The sequence below is a fragment of the Chionomys nivalis genome, chromosome 10, assembly GCF_950005125.1.
Source record: "Chionomys nivalis chromosome 10, mChiNiv1.1, whole genome shotgun sequence".
In the NCBI taxonomy this organism is placed as follows: Eukaryota; Metazoa; Chordata; class Mammalia; order Rodentia; family Cricetidae; genus Chionomys; species Chionomys nivalis.
In genome coordinates, this window is record NC_080095.1 from 71630878 (window position 1) to 71646063 (window position 15186).

At 36.4% G+C, this 15186-nt stretch overlaps 1 protein-coding gene across 3 annotated transcripts in view; it reads left to right on the forward strand.

Moving 5' to 3' along the window:
* Positions 1 to 15186, forward strand: part of Nova1 (NOVA alternative splicing regulator 1) — a 116117-nt gene that overhangs the window by 46858 nt on the left and 54073 nt on the right. The window contains exon 2 of one of the 3 annotated variants that reach the window (XM_057782490.1): positions 10422 to 10522. The exons of the other annotated variants lie outside the window; for them this stretch is intronic. The gene's annotated coding sequence lies outside the window, so the exon portion shown is untranslated. The remainder of the gene's footprint in view (positions 1 to 10421; positions 10523 to 15186) is intronic. 3 annotated transcript variants of the gene reach the window in all.

Consider the following 15186-nt stretch of genomic DNA (forward strand, 5'->3'; position numbering starts at 1 on the left):
TGAAGTCTCTTTAGTAATAGCCACTGCTCTTAACTCCTGCACCATTTCTCTAGCCTCCAATTAAAATTTATTTTCTTTTTCTTTTTTAATTTTTGAGCTTATAATTTACTTACAACATTTTCTCTTCTTTTTCTTCCCTTCAAACCCTCCCCAAAACCCTTCCCCAGTTTCCTTCAAACTCATGTTCTCTTTTTTTAAAAAATAGTTATTACACATAAACTGTTCAGTCCACATAATGTTACCTATATATATGGTGTTGGATAACCACTTGGTATGTCCTTCCCTAGGTAGGTCACCTCTCCTGTTCCCAGCATTCTTTAATTGAGGGTAGTTCTTTGTTTAAAGTTGAAGCTGTGTGGATTTTCTCCATTTATTTTGTCATGTTCATTGATGCCACACTTGTTCAGCTCACATTTAGGTAGTCATGTGGATGAATATGGTGTAGCCTCTGGTATTACTAAGAGACAGAGTCTTAGACCAACTCCCTGATCCTCTGGCCTTATAATCTTTCTGCCTCCTTTTCCGCAATGCTCCTTGAACCTTAGATGCAGGAATGTGTTGTAGATGTCTCTACTTGGACTAGACTCCACAACTCTGCATTTGATTGGTTGTAGTTTTTTTGTAGTAGTCTCTATCTGTTGCAAAGAGAAGTTTCCTTGAGGATGGGATAAGGTATATGGGAATAAGGACAAATGCGTTTAGATTATTGCTAGGGATTATGCTGGTTGAGCAAATTAGTGTTTGGGGAGTCTCTTCCAATACCCATGACTTCCTTAATTCTGGCCATTGACTGCAGTGTATTTAAGCCTCCATGGTGCTATTAAAGAGGGGCTTTAGTATCAGTGTTTAAAGGTCTGCGTGTTGGTCTGTCTCTGCGTCTGTGTTCTCAACCTCCAGCCCCTTGCCCGAAGCTCATGAACTGGGGTCTAGCGCATAGAGCGCAGACCGGGGCCGCGTGCACGGCACATTTACACAATGGAGTCTTACTCACCTGTTAAAAACAGTAACATCAGGAAATTTGAAGGCAAATAAATGGAGCTAGAAAAAAAAAATTATCCTGAGTGAGGGAGCCCAGACCCAGAAAGACAAACATGGTAGATACTCACTCATAAGTGACTATTAGCCTGGCCAGGCGGTGGTGCACATGCCTTTAATCCCAGCACTTGGGAGGCAGAGGCAGGTGGATCTCTGTCAGTTTGCAGCCAGCCTGATCTACAAGAGCTAGTTCCAGAACAGCTAGGGCTGTTACATAGAGAAACCCTGTCTCCAAAATAAATAAATAAATAAATAAATAAATAAATAAATAAATGAATGAATGAATAATAGCTGTAAAGTAAACATTCCTCATACAGAATCGCCTTGACCAGCCAAAATACAAGGCGAGGCTGGGGGTCCTTATACTTACTTCAACATGATATGCCATGCTTTGTTGGTACTCATGGGAGGCCTGCCCTTTTTCTGAAGAGAAAAAGAGAAGGAGTGGGTTTTGAGGAGAGGAGGGAGGGTAAATTGCTATCAGGATGTAAAATAAATAAATAAAAAGTGAGAAAACAGAATAAAACAAAAAGACCACCAAAATACATGGAGTCCGTTTTGTGTTGGTCAACTACTGGGCATGAAGTTTGACCTGGTGTGCACTTCATTGCATAAAATTGATTTTCCCATTGCTAGTAAATTGCTCTTTTACATGTAGTTTCCTCTTTATTTCACATATTTGTAGATTTAATAGCTATTTATTTTACAGAATGGTATGGTAATATTATAAATGTAGCTTAAGAATGTCAATAGGAATACTAAGTAAGATACAGATGCAGAAGAGTATGAATAAAGCCATACAAATTAAAAATTATTCTAAAGACTTCCTTAAGGTAAAAAACCGTATCAGATCATTTCATTACAATCTTGCATAGCATGTAAATTGCTATACATAAACTATGGTTTAAATGAAAATTTAAAAAATAAATTGCAGCAATGTTTTTCCCATGATTCCCTTTGGGTTTATCACTAAAAACTACTATTGTCACCATAGACAGTCAGATTTTTGTCTTATTTTTATTTTTATAAAATTTTTATCTCTTGATATTCAGACTAGAACAACCATATATTTTTTGAGATTATAATATAGTTGCACTTCTCCCATTTCTTTCTTCCCTCTCAACCCCCCTATATAGTTCTTACCACTTTCCTTCAGATCCGTGTCATCTTTTTCATTAATTGTTATTGCATGCAAATATGAATATGCATATACATATATATTTGAAATACCTCCTGCGCAGTCCATACAATCTTACTTGTATGTATTATTTCATGGCTAACATTTGGACCTGGATAACCAAATGATTTGCTCCTCCCTAGCAATCAGGATGTCTGAAATATCCACAAGTAATCTATTAACTATTTGACTAAAAAAATAAATGCCTATAGTACATGTAATTCTTTGGATACATATGCATATATAATTTTAATCAACTTTTCTAATCTGAACTGATTAGAGAGCCAGAGACCACCTAAAAAATCTTAGTACCAAAATGGAAAGTCATCTTTTGAATTGTTGGTTAAGGTTGTTCATCCAAAAACATATAGCCTTTTGCTGTTGCCCTAGTTTGCTCCCCAAAGGTAGAAGATAAGTCCCTGATGCTAAAGAAACCATGCACTTCAGACTCAGGTCCCAGAGACCTCTGAGCTGGAACCAGCATGAATGCCTCTTTCCTGAGGACTAGCTTTCATATCATGCAAGCTTCCAAAGGAGGGAAGCAACCAACAGTCCTACCTAGCTCTGATGCCTATGAACCACATCAATAACCATCATGGCACAATGTCCCTAATGGTGCACTAGTGATGCACATACTTTGATGGTAACCAACAAGTCTCTCATTGGACTTGAAACGCCCTGACGAAGAGGAGAAACATATGTGGAAATCTAGCTAACTAGTCAGTGCTATTGAAGTCGTAGTTTTAGAGGAGAATCTACAACCTCTAATTTACTAACTAGCATAATCCCTAACAATTTATAAACATTTTTTCTTATAGATACAGATAAGTGTAATCCTCAACCCTCATCAAGTAATATTCTCTTTGCAACAGAGACCGCTTCCAGAAACCACAATCAATCAAAATGCAGAGTTGTGTAGTGATCCCAATTCCAATGGCTACATTTTCAATACACTCCAAGCTCAAAGGCTTTTGGAACACTGTGATTGTAAGGGACAGAGCATCAGGAAGTTTGCTGAAAATGTCTCCTCATAATGTCAGAAACTACCCTTATAAAGTCTCATCAATACAAGTGCCCAAATGAACTGAAAAAGGATGACAACAATGGACATGTCAACGTGGCCTGAGAAAAGTCCACGAGTCCTCCCCGACCCAAATGACTATAGATCGTTGAGGAAGGCTGGGAGCAGAGTACTTTTGTTCATATAGTGGTTTGAGATACATACAAATTTTGACAAAAAGTCCAGAATAGTGCTCTTACTCCTACTTCAGCTGTTTCTGACCCCCAAGTCTTGTACTCAGTGGAGCTCATAGAGAAGTAATTAACTCAAATTCGTGTCTTAGGACTCCCTCTTTCTGTTGTGTGTTCTAGGTGTGCAAGTGTAGATGAGTACACATCCACAACTACACCAGGGCTGCTGGTTCAAGTTCACACTTACTGCTAATATGTATTTAAGATTCTCCTCTGACTCTTAAAAGCATGCTGATTAAATATCTTTTATCATTGGATTATATACCAATCATTGATGGGACTACACTCTGTTAAGGAACAGGTGTATTTTCAAGTTGGAACAATTGTGAGTACAACTGATGTGGACTTTCAGTGTAGGTTTTCATATAAGTTTTCAGCTATGTTTGGTGACAACACCATGGTTGCTGTATCATAATAGTATACTTAAGTCAAAGCAGACATAGTCACTAAGGCCTGTAATCTCAGTAGTTTTGATATTGGAGCAGGATAATAGCAATAAATTTGAATATTCATATTTGACTATGTAATGAGTTTCAGACCAACCTGAACTAAAGAATAAGACCATATTAATCATAAATAAACCTAGAGTAGGTTTACTTTGTAATAATTTTCCCAACTGCTTTCCAAAGTGACTGAATTATTTTGTATTCCCACCATCAGTAAATAAGTTTTCCATATTGCTCTGTCTCTTTGCAGATGTCAGATATCATTGACGTTATGGGTTGTAGCCATTAAAATGGATGTGTAGTGGCATCCTGTTGTTTTATTAGCAATTTCCTAATCAGATACTGATACAAGTTGAGTCCCTTCTGTCACCCCATTCATGAGTGTGAAGGCCTCAATTCCACTATCTTGGTGATCTAATTTAGAGATAAGATTTTCCACAGAAATGTAATCAAGTAAACATGAATTCTTAGCAGTGGTTCTTATCCACTGTGAGTGTTTTCTTTACTAAAGTGAAAATTTGCTCATAAAGACATGGAGAGAAAATGGTATAGGATATGAAGACTGTGGTCTCTAACCACGCAGAAAATTGCAAGATTGAATCAGCTAGCCAACACTTCGATTCCAACTTTTAATCTGCAGAAGTATGATCTGAGCATTTCTGTTGTGGGAGCCATCAGTGTCTTCTAGTAAACCCTAGGAAGCTAATAGACAGGTGATGTCAGGGTTCTTCTCCTTTGCGTATTTCCATCAGATTTTCATTTTGATGAGGTATCTGTTCAGATCTTTTCTCTATTATAAATTTGGTTGTTTTATAGTTGTTGAATTTTCCAAGCTTTTTTATATGTCGGATAGTCATCCTCAATGAAACGCGAACTTTATAGATATTCTCTCCCCATCTCTGATTAATCCTTTTATTCCTGCAGTATATTCTACAGAGCAGAAGAATTGTCTTCATATAGTCCAGCTGATCAATTTTCCTCAATAAGATCTGCCTTGTATCTAAAAGTCATTGTCAATCTCACAATCACCTAAGTTGTCTCCTTTGCTTTCTTGTATGCTTTTATAAGCAACACTGAGGAACGTAGCCTTTGATTCATCATGAGTTACTGTTTTGTGAAAGGTTTATTGTCTATATCTAGATTGACTTGTTAAAAGGCATCCATTCACCGAAATATCTTTATTGTTTTGTGAAAAATATTTGACTATGTTTACATTTGTCTATTTTTTGGACACTTTTTCTTTCCTTTTTTGGTGTTGTTATTAATTTACCTCTTTTTCAACAGTACCACACTGGCTTGGTTATTGTAACTTCAGAGACATCTTCAAGTGGAAAAGCATCAGTCTTTCAATCTCTTTCTTTCCCGCAGTTTTATGCTCACTTATTTATCACTTGCCTTTTAATTAAACTGATATCTCTAACATAACTTGATGGGATTTTGTTTGGGGTTACCCTAAATCTGCAGAATAGTTTAGTGAGAGCTGGTGCCTTACAATATATGTGTTTTTATCATGTAGGTGGATTACATGGTATTCATTATCTTCCATCTCTTGATTATATTCATGAGAGATGTAGTAGTCTTCATGTGGATCATGAATATATTCTATTAGTGTTCACTTACATGGTTGGTGGCATGAGCCTGGGAGAGCAGAGCCTCAAAATGAAGCAGACTAACATCTCATGCAATAGCCAACTTTATTCAGAGCATCAGACAGTTATACTCTGAGGGTTGAGAAGAGTCACCTAAGGGAAGTATCCAACCACAAGAAAAAGCTACATGTGGCAAAAATATGTTTTTCCATAGAGGCATAAGAATAGCCTATCCACTCACTCCTCTCCACTACACCTAGGAAGAAGACAGACATGTTCCAAGAACAATTCTGTGCTTTGAAGAAACAGAGGTCACAGACTTGAATATCATGTTTTCTGGGGGTTTCCTCACAAGCACTCAGAATTCTCACATGACTCCATTTGTGGACACTGTTCTGACACTTAGTCTTATACTAGATTATTTTAATTATTTAGTGTCAGAATGACTATTTTTATACAGTAATGAGAAATAGTAAAATAATTTTTCAGCTTCTAAAAGTATGTAATGATAAGCTGTAGTCACTATTGTTTTGTACCTCTGAGGAGTGGTTGAGAAGATTTGTGTTGAATGTATGTGTCCTGACTTAGGAAATCAAGTGATTGTAAATGGGCGGGCTTTTTCTAACAGAAGCAGCAATGGCATGTTCCCATATCCTTGAGAAGTTTGACATTTACACAGGAATAAGGTCATGCATAATTTAGTTATGGAAAGTGCTGATGCCTTTATTTAAAAGCAGGTACATGAGTTTTTGAGAATTCCCCTTCAAATATTAATTTAAATGTTAAATGCCCAAAAGATGAGGGAGATATTATGTGATTAAATTATGTGTTACATTCTCTAAAATTGTTTTAGATTTCTCAAATGTAAATATCAAGTGTTCATTTGAAAGAAGAAATCTAAAGTTTCTTTTCCTCATTTTAGGGCATGTTTTATCTAGTCTCCTGGGTTGATGTCTTAAAGAATGGTACTTTTTCAATTTCTTGTTTTGTTCCCGGTGGTGAGGCTGGTGCTCAGGGTGGTGGCCATGCTATGCAAGTGCTGTACCACTGTGCTGCATCTTCAGCCTTGGCTTTTTAGCTTCCATAAAACAAATTTTCTCTATAAATCTGCAAAATATTTGCATTTATATGATTTTAATCACTTAGTATTCCTAATAGGAGATACTACAGATTTTCAATGATTGTCATAATTTTCATAAAGCCTTTTTAATTCTTTATTTCCATTATTGTGTGTGGGCATGTGCTTGGCGTTGCATGTGTCACGTGGATACCAGAGGCCATGTTGCCGGAGTTGATTCTTTCTTCACCATGTGAATCTTGGGCCTCTAACTCAGCCCATCTTACCTGCTGAGCCCTCTCACTGGTCTGCAATGCTCTAGTTTCTATATGAAATATAGTCTAGGAAAACAGCTAGTGCGAGTCACTTGCTAGCTCCTTTTTGATAACCATTTCATAAACAGGACTGGCTGGAGTGAGGTATAACAGCGGAGTACAAACCTGACATGGTTTTATTTGTTTTCAGTATGAGCTTTTGGTTATGATTAAGCAGCCAGGATTTATTTGTTCTTTTACTCTGGACATTTAGAAAATCTGTATAATCTATATAACTTTCTAGTCAGTTTATAGCATTATCTGCCCTGTTACTTAGTGTTGTGTAGATGTGGACTGTCCAGGGGTGTGGGAGCAGAAGAGGTAACATGAAGTCCTTCACTGCTATTGCATCTGTGAGTAGAGAATGAACCAACCAATTGCCATTTCTACCCCTGGACTGGCACATGGGGGAAGTGAGGTGAAATGGAAAAGGCTTACTTATTTGACTGATTTGTTGTTGCTTTTCTTCAGTCTCTGATGCCCTGCCTTGCACTTAACTAGTTCCCCTGCATTGCTTGAAGTCTTAGAAACAATTGATAGCTCACTAATATGCATGTTTATAAAATATTTTTAGGAACAGTATTTTTGGAGTGTATCATTTCGTTTTGGATTATTCTTTTTTATCCTTTCTGTTTGATTCTGCACTGTACATAACCTCTGGATCATGCTGTTCCTTTTGAATAAAATCAAGTTACTTTGATAGGCAAGGCACTTTGAGAATAGTGTCTCCAACTCATTCTAGCTTGTAGCATCTTTAGGTCTCTTTTTCATCTTTTCAAATGGAAGCAGAAGAAAGAAATAGGTTTGAGATAATAAGCAAATCTATGAAGCAGAAGTCTAGCTACAACAGCATTCCCTTGGCTCTTTAGAACTCAACTTGACTGCTTCCCCATGGTATCACTGTACATCTCAGTTGGGTCAGAGAAACAATTTTCTCCTGCCTAATGACTGGTATATAGAGAGTCGTTCTCCAGTAGGAGGAGCTGAGGGATGACCACTTGTATAAGTTATGGAAGGCTGTGTCTCGTTGGCAGGTAAGTCTTACCTTATGCTAACACAGCATTTGCTAGTCTTACTGGTGGTTCCATTCTTGCTGGGTTCCCTGAAGTCCATTCCACCACTTAATCATGCTTAATCTTGAGCCTACTTGCAGAGTTGTTGTGCCAGGTCACCGGATTTGAAATGCTCAGTTTTCTTGATCTTCTCTGAGCACCCTGTCAACAGTATGTGTCCCATCTGTTTCCATAACCGAGCTTTGTTTTGAGCTTATACACTATTTCCAAGCATTGACTGGATCTTATATAATGGCTTGATATTTCTTCTGTTAGCATATACTTTTTCAAGGCAGTTGACCCTTTGCTTGAATGCTTTACCCAGTCTATTGCATGGTACTTGAAATAGAAAAGTAGTGTTTTTGTTGTGGAGTGAATGAATGAATCATTTCTTTTAGACTCAAATGTTAAGAAATTCCTTTGACTTATTCCATATCTTGCTGGTCCAGGGATTAACACAGTATATAACTTACTATTTTTCTGTTTTGCAGTACTTTGCTGGTTTCCAAGTCCTTATACATGCTAAGCAATCCTCTGCCATTAAGCTGGATTCTAAACCCTGAAGTTTTATTTTGAAAGCATGTTTAGTATTCCAAAAACTTATACTCCTATAATAATTTCATCAGTTGAATTATCCGGATCTCTAATTAATTTCATTTTCCAAGATGGTATTAGAGTGTGTTTCACAGACTGCTTGCTTCAATGTCCTTCTTAGAGGAAAATATGCTATAATTTCATAACTTACTTGGGCCTGTCATATCCTTGTCCTCACAGGTTCTTGCCTGTGTATTCGATTCTGGATTCTGCCCCTCTCATCTGTGCCTTCACATAAAACTACCTTTCTCCTGCTGTCTACCTATTTTTAACATATCAGTACCTACCATCTAACCCTTGTCATAAGAAGTATATAGAAAAGTTTCTCTATGTTAGAATGGTTGGGAAACACTGTGTTTTATCATCTCCACTAACAAACTCTTTGCTCACTGAGTAGCCCTAATAAATGGTGAGAGTTATCTCTCAGTTTCCTGATTTTAGAGCACATCTCATTTAAGAAGCACCACACACACTTTCAAAATATTATGGAGCACTTCAGGTGTATTTTCAGGGTGCAACATACCTGCCTGTAGCAGTTCAAGGACTCTTTCTTTACAGACATGTATACCTTTGAATTTGTGTTGTCTTTTATCTTCAGAAAACTGCATTTCTAAAGATTTGGGACAATAATTTTTAAAGCCAGAGCATTAATAGAATTATCTTCGCAAAAATGTAATCTCTTGCTAGATTTTTATAAATTAATGACTTTTTATACTCAATGTGTGATGGAAAGGAAAGAGTGATGAAGCAAGTGAAATAAATTGTTTTCTACAAACAACTGGAGCCAAGTTTCCCATAGCTGGCATTGTTGGAAGGGAGTGTAGTATAAGAGGCAGACCAATGTAATATATCACTGGGGGACACAGGCTAATGCAGGCCATGGCCTCAACATACCTTTAATGGTTTTGTAATTTCAAAGAATTGTTAAGATGTACGCCTTTGTGATTTTCAACTTTAGAAAATATGGCTAAATGAAAGTAACATTTTGTAGCAGTAGATTAGCGTGGACATGGTAAAGAACCTCCCTAACTTGAGCTGGCTCTTTGAAAGTTGCTAGTCATTGCCTGTTATGGTATAGTAAGACCAGTGTGTAATCAAAGGTGAATTGTATGTAAGAGTATTACTGTGATAAATTCAAAATTCAGTAATTGATTTAGGTATTAATGAACCAAAGTCATCTCACTCTTAACTAATAGTGTTTATGTGGTCTGAGGATAATGTCTGTCTCTAGATTGGAACCTGGCTTAACTTTGGAGGAGGATAGTTATCCTGTGTATGAAAATGTTTTAAAATTCTGTAATTTGAAATAGAATTTGCCACTAGATATTGATAAATAGTCATTTCATTAAAAATTAAAATAATTTAGAATTTTGAAATTGCTTTTTATTGTATTTCTCTTCTGATACATTTTGTAGCTTACTTCAAGTTTGGTATCTCAGGCTTCTTTGATCTCCTGCCCTCCTTGATTGTCATCTTAAAACAACAAAACCAGTGAACTAGCTGAAGAATAAAAGATGATACTGTGTATATTTATTTATTTTAGATGGATTTCTGTTGAAACAATGTCCTAAACGAATATATACCTGAGTTTATTTTTCACCATGTTTTATATTTGGTTTATAATTGTGTTGTGAACTGAACAGCTGAATTCTGTTCTCTGCAGTCGTTCTTAACATCCAGCCTTTAAACGAATGGCAGTCATCTGTGTAGGTCTCTCGTGACTGAGTGATGCTCTCTGTTTCGCTGTGGCGGTTTCCACACAGTCGCTTTGGCTCTTCAGTATGTTCATTTTCTGTAGTACTTCTCACCCCTGTATGTATGTACAGGAATCACTTCACCCACCACCGAATTGCAGCCACTACTGAGGTGGAACGCAGCAAGTGTTTAACAGCGCCCTTTCCCCTAGGTGCCGACAGCTGCAGAAGACATTGTGCATGGGCCTGTACAGAAGGTATTTCTCCACTGGGCCATCTGCAGAGTGACACTACTAGGAGAGCTACATAGACTGTAAGTGTCTTGTGTGCCCGCCAGAGCCTGGGAACTCAGGGAGAGACAGTAGCAGGTAGCTGGGAAACGCCCTTGAAAAGTCTGTGGAGGTCAGGTAAACTCACTACTTCTCTCCCTGGCTCTAAATGTGATTTGTGATAGGTACCAAGATGAATACCACATAGATGACGGACCATTTTTGAAAATCAAATTATGAAAACCAAAGAAAATTTAAAAATTTTTGGTATATTCTTCACAAACCAAAATCAAGGAATCAAGTTATGTTCAAGTTTTTAAGTATCCAAAGCGTCCCTAAGGCAATAGAGCCATGTTGTTAAGGTTGGCCATCAGTATCTTCTTACAGCAGAGCATCTTCTTCAGCCTTCCTCACTGATGCTGATGCTGCCTCTGTGACAGTCTTGAAACAACCACAGGGTTATCTGGGCTCTTTAATTTAGAAATACCAAGTTTGAACTTAAAAAAAAATGCGTTGAATCCAGGCATGGGAGAAAGTAAGCAGTTAAATATTAAAACACGATATATTTTGGTCTCTGTCTCCCATTTATTTAATGATTTTTGTTAATATAACCAACTTTAAAATAGTACTTTATTTAGTATTTGTTGTTTGGAAAATGTATTCATTTTATTATTAAAAAATCCATTTAAAAGTTTTATTTGACAAGAGTCTTCAAAAAAATCATCAAAGACTCAGCCCACCAGTGGTGGTACAGGCCTTTAATCCCATAACTCAGAGGCAGAGGCAGACAGATCTCTGTGAGTTCGAGACCATCCCGATCAACATAATGAGTTCCAGGATACCCGTATACTATAGCTATATAATGAAACTCTGTTTTTCTTTTCTTTAAAAAACAAAAAAGCAAGTTTCATTTGTATTGTTATACTCTGTGTATGGATGTTTTCATTTTACTATGTTAGGGTTTTTGTTTATTTTATTTTTCTGCTTCCCACACACCAGAAGAGGGCGCCAGATCTCATTACAGATGGTTGTGAGCCATCATGTGGTTGCTGGAAATTGAACTCAGGACCTCTGGAAGAGCAGTCAGTGCTCTTAACCTCGGAGCCATCTCTCCAGCCCCTGTTTATTTTGTTTTTAATTCAGTGGTATGATTTGCTGTCTATTTATTTTCATTTATTTCTGAAGAGCCTTTTGACATTTCTTTGTAAAAATAATTGAGGGACCCTTCATCTTTCTAGAGAATTAGTCACAAATCACGTTTTGTCACTCAGTTTAAATAAGTATCCTTTATGAACTATAAATTGAAGATACTTCTGCACACATCTATATCCATAGATTCTTCCTCACACATGATTAGGTTAATTTCAAAAAAGCTTTTTTTATTTACTTGTGTAAAGAAGTAGATATAGATAGAATGAGGGGTTTTTCTAGAGAACCCTTGAATCTTTTTGTTGAATACAGTTTGAAGTCCATGTATTCAAACTGGTGCTTTGTACTATGTTTTGGTGGGAATTTCTTCTAGTTAGAATATTTGTCATAGCTAACAGCTGAGTGCCGTGGGTGTAGTGTCAAAGACAGACAATAGTGTTCCCCCCAAGAGTCTGCACTCTTTCTGATTTTGTAGTAGAAAAACAGTGTTTGGAAACACAGTTTTTTAAATATGTTGAGTAGCATTCTCAATAACTTTTTTTAATCAAATGAGTTAGAAGACAGACTATTTATATTCAGAGTGAAATTTTATTTAAATATCACCAAAATACATTTTAATTTTCAAGTCATTATTTGTTAGACTTAAGACTTAATAAAAAGCCAACTAAACTTAGTATTTTGAAGTATCGTGTAGATTGTAGATTTTAGCAAGAAGGAAGTATCAGTTTCTGAAATATTAAAATCACTATCACTCCTGCTTGTTCTAAAAACAGGTAAATCAAAACTGTTGCTTAGTGTTTCTTTTCATTAGCACTGGAAGGAATACCAATGTTTCATATATTATTTTGGTTTTGTTTTGTATTTTAAAGGTCATCTGTACTTATTACATGTGACTGTGTTCCAAACTATGCAGGATATTAAGTTTTATACCTAGTATGTGGTAATGTAAGTTATTAAAATGTAGCTCTAATTTGTGCAACTCCAGCAGGGGCTTTTAGGTGGAACTGCATTGAGTTCATGCCTGTGTCCCTTGAACTTGATGCAGATCCCCTACTGTGAAATCACAGCAAACTGTGTTTTGCACATGAGCTGGAAGCATTTAGTCAGTTAGTTAGACGTTATCCTCACACCACAGAATAAATACCAACCGTGTCTACATGATTGTTCTACAGGAGAACGGGCTCCTCTAGCTAGCTCTGGCTAGAACTACAGTTGTGATTGTTACTATGAAATTAACATTCACTTCATCGTTTGGTACAGAAATAAATATTAGGATAAGAATAATTAAACATTAATAAATATTCAGATTTATACACTGCATAATTTTCTATTTGTAATAAGAAAAAATAAAGCAGATGTATAAATAATATAAAATTTTAACTGCTTAAATAATAGGTACTTAGACACCTGTCAGTAATGTTCTAGCAACATCTAGCTATATTTTAAATAACTTTAACCCATAATTTTGAATTTTCAAACGTTATCCACAGTTTTACAGAGTATATTTTGAGTTAGGAATATATTTTACATTTATCCCAAACAGGTGTAGAATATATATGTGATATGTTTTAAAACCAGACATTTTTTTAAAAAGCAAGTTATTGTATTTAACCAGGAGGTGAAGACTTTGGGTATTTTATTTACAAAGTCACAGAGAGATGACTTTAATCTGTATTACTGAGTAGACAGTTATTTTTATAGTTCATGCTAAAATGGCCAGTATTTTAATTACTTCACTTAGGAAGACTTTAGCATATTATAGCCAACTTTTGTCATTCAAAAGATATTTTTTTCAATAGAATAGTGTATGCAGTTCTAACTTACATATCTTAGAAATAAATGTTAAGGAGCTTTTGGTTGTTAATTGAGTCCAGAGAGTATTCAGTGAATCAAAGGAAATGAAATCATATTTGAATATCCTAGTCTTTGAATTTCTTATTTTATGTATTAACTGATTTTTGCTTATTTTTATGAAGGTAGCTTTATTTTCTGTATGTATTATTAGTTTGAATTTTTTGATATGCTTTCATAAAAAGCCACTGATGCCACAAACCTGGTTATAATACTGAATTAGCAAACATTTATTACTTTGTTGATTTCAGGATAAAAATTGCCATGTGTCATGTTGATGTGTAGTTGTATGTATTTATGTGTGTATCAGCTTTCTAATGTATTTTGGTAGTGCAATCTGGAATCCCAACTGTCATATGTAGTGACTTAATCAAGTGTAAATTGCTTAACAAGTTTAAGGTTTTTGTTTTGTTTTGTTTTGACTGCTAATTGAGTATCATTACACCTACCTCACAGGGTTGTTGTGGGGAAAATAATAAACATACTTGAAAGAGTGCTTAGCATCTGCTACATGTGTGGTGTCTGAAAACTGTGTGTTGCTCAAACCTGTCGTCTCCCTGCCCACGGTGTGGGAGATGAAATCCAAGTGCCTGTCACAGTGTGTGAGCTGATCCTCCTTAGTCTTCAACTTTGTTCTTTGCTTTCAGACTGTGTGTGTGACTGATGTTGAAGTCTGAGTAGTGCTTTGAAAAACACAAAAACATTATGTGTGATGTGTGAGAGAGAGTGTGAGTGTTGTGTGTGTGTGTGTGTTGTTTTAGACCTCTGTCCATGTTTGACCTGAGCCACTGGGCCACTGTCCTCTGTGCAGCCAACTCACACCTTAGTCATCATTGTGGGTTCTTCTGCAGTAAGATGTCTCCTAGACCTTCCACCTCCCATCTCTGTTTGTATGGGTGACCCCATCTACATGGACCTGTGCTTATTCCTAGATTATTATTATCACGTGCAATAAATCATCCTTATATGATTATTGTACATTTATTATGAAGCAACTTTGATGGTTTGTATTCATAAAGTGGATTCCCAGCTCCATATAACCGCATCTAGGTCTGGTTGTGTACTAAGTTAGTCCAATTTGCTTATCATTTTGCACTGTAATAAATCATTTAAAGAAACAGACTTCCCAAGGGTTTAAATCACAGCAACCTTATTCCATTCTGAGGATTAAGTTTTTTTTTCTTGATAATCAACTGTTCATGAATGTTATCTCATTTCCTTTTTTCTTGTTTATTTGCTGTTGCTTCTGGCACTCTCTCTTGGAAGTAAGAATGAACTTACATGTGGTAAAGGTAGGCTGGAAGTCTCCGTAAACCCTGGTCTTGTTTCTTCAGCCTTGTCACCCTTGATTTGGTCAACTCTTTCCCTTCATTGCTGTGTTTCTTGGTCTCTATCTTCCTCTGATTTTTTTTTTCTGAAATTGCCTTGTTTAATTGGCAATCTTCTGTATAAGTTTTTAAAAAAGTACTCTTTTGTGATAATTTTTGTTACCTTGCTTTTATCACAATTTCATACATGTGGTAAGGGGTTACTCTTTTCACCCCCCGGGCTCATTTATCTTCCCCCTACTCCCGTCACCTCCTTCCTCCCTACATTCATGCCTTTGTCTTCTTCATGACTTACCAAGTTTGGAGTCTGTTTATTTCTAAGGCACTATCCCACTAATGCTCTTATATGTTCTTTGTTAACCCTCCCTCTTACTCTCCCT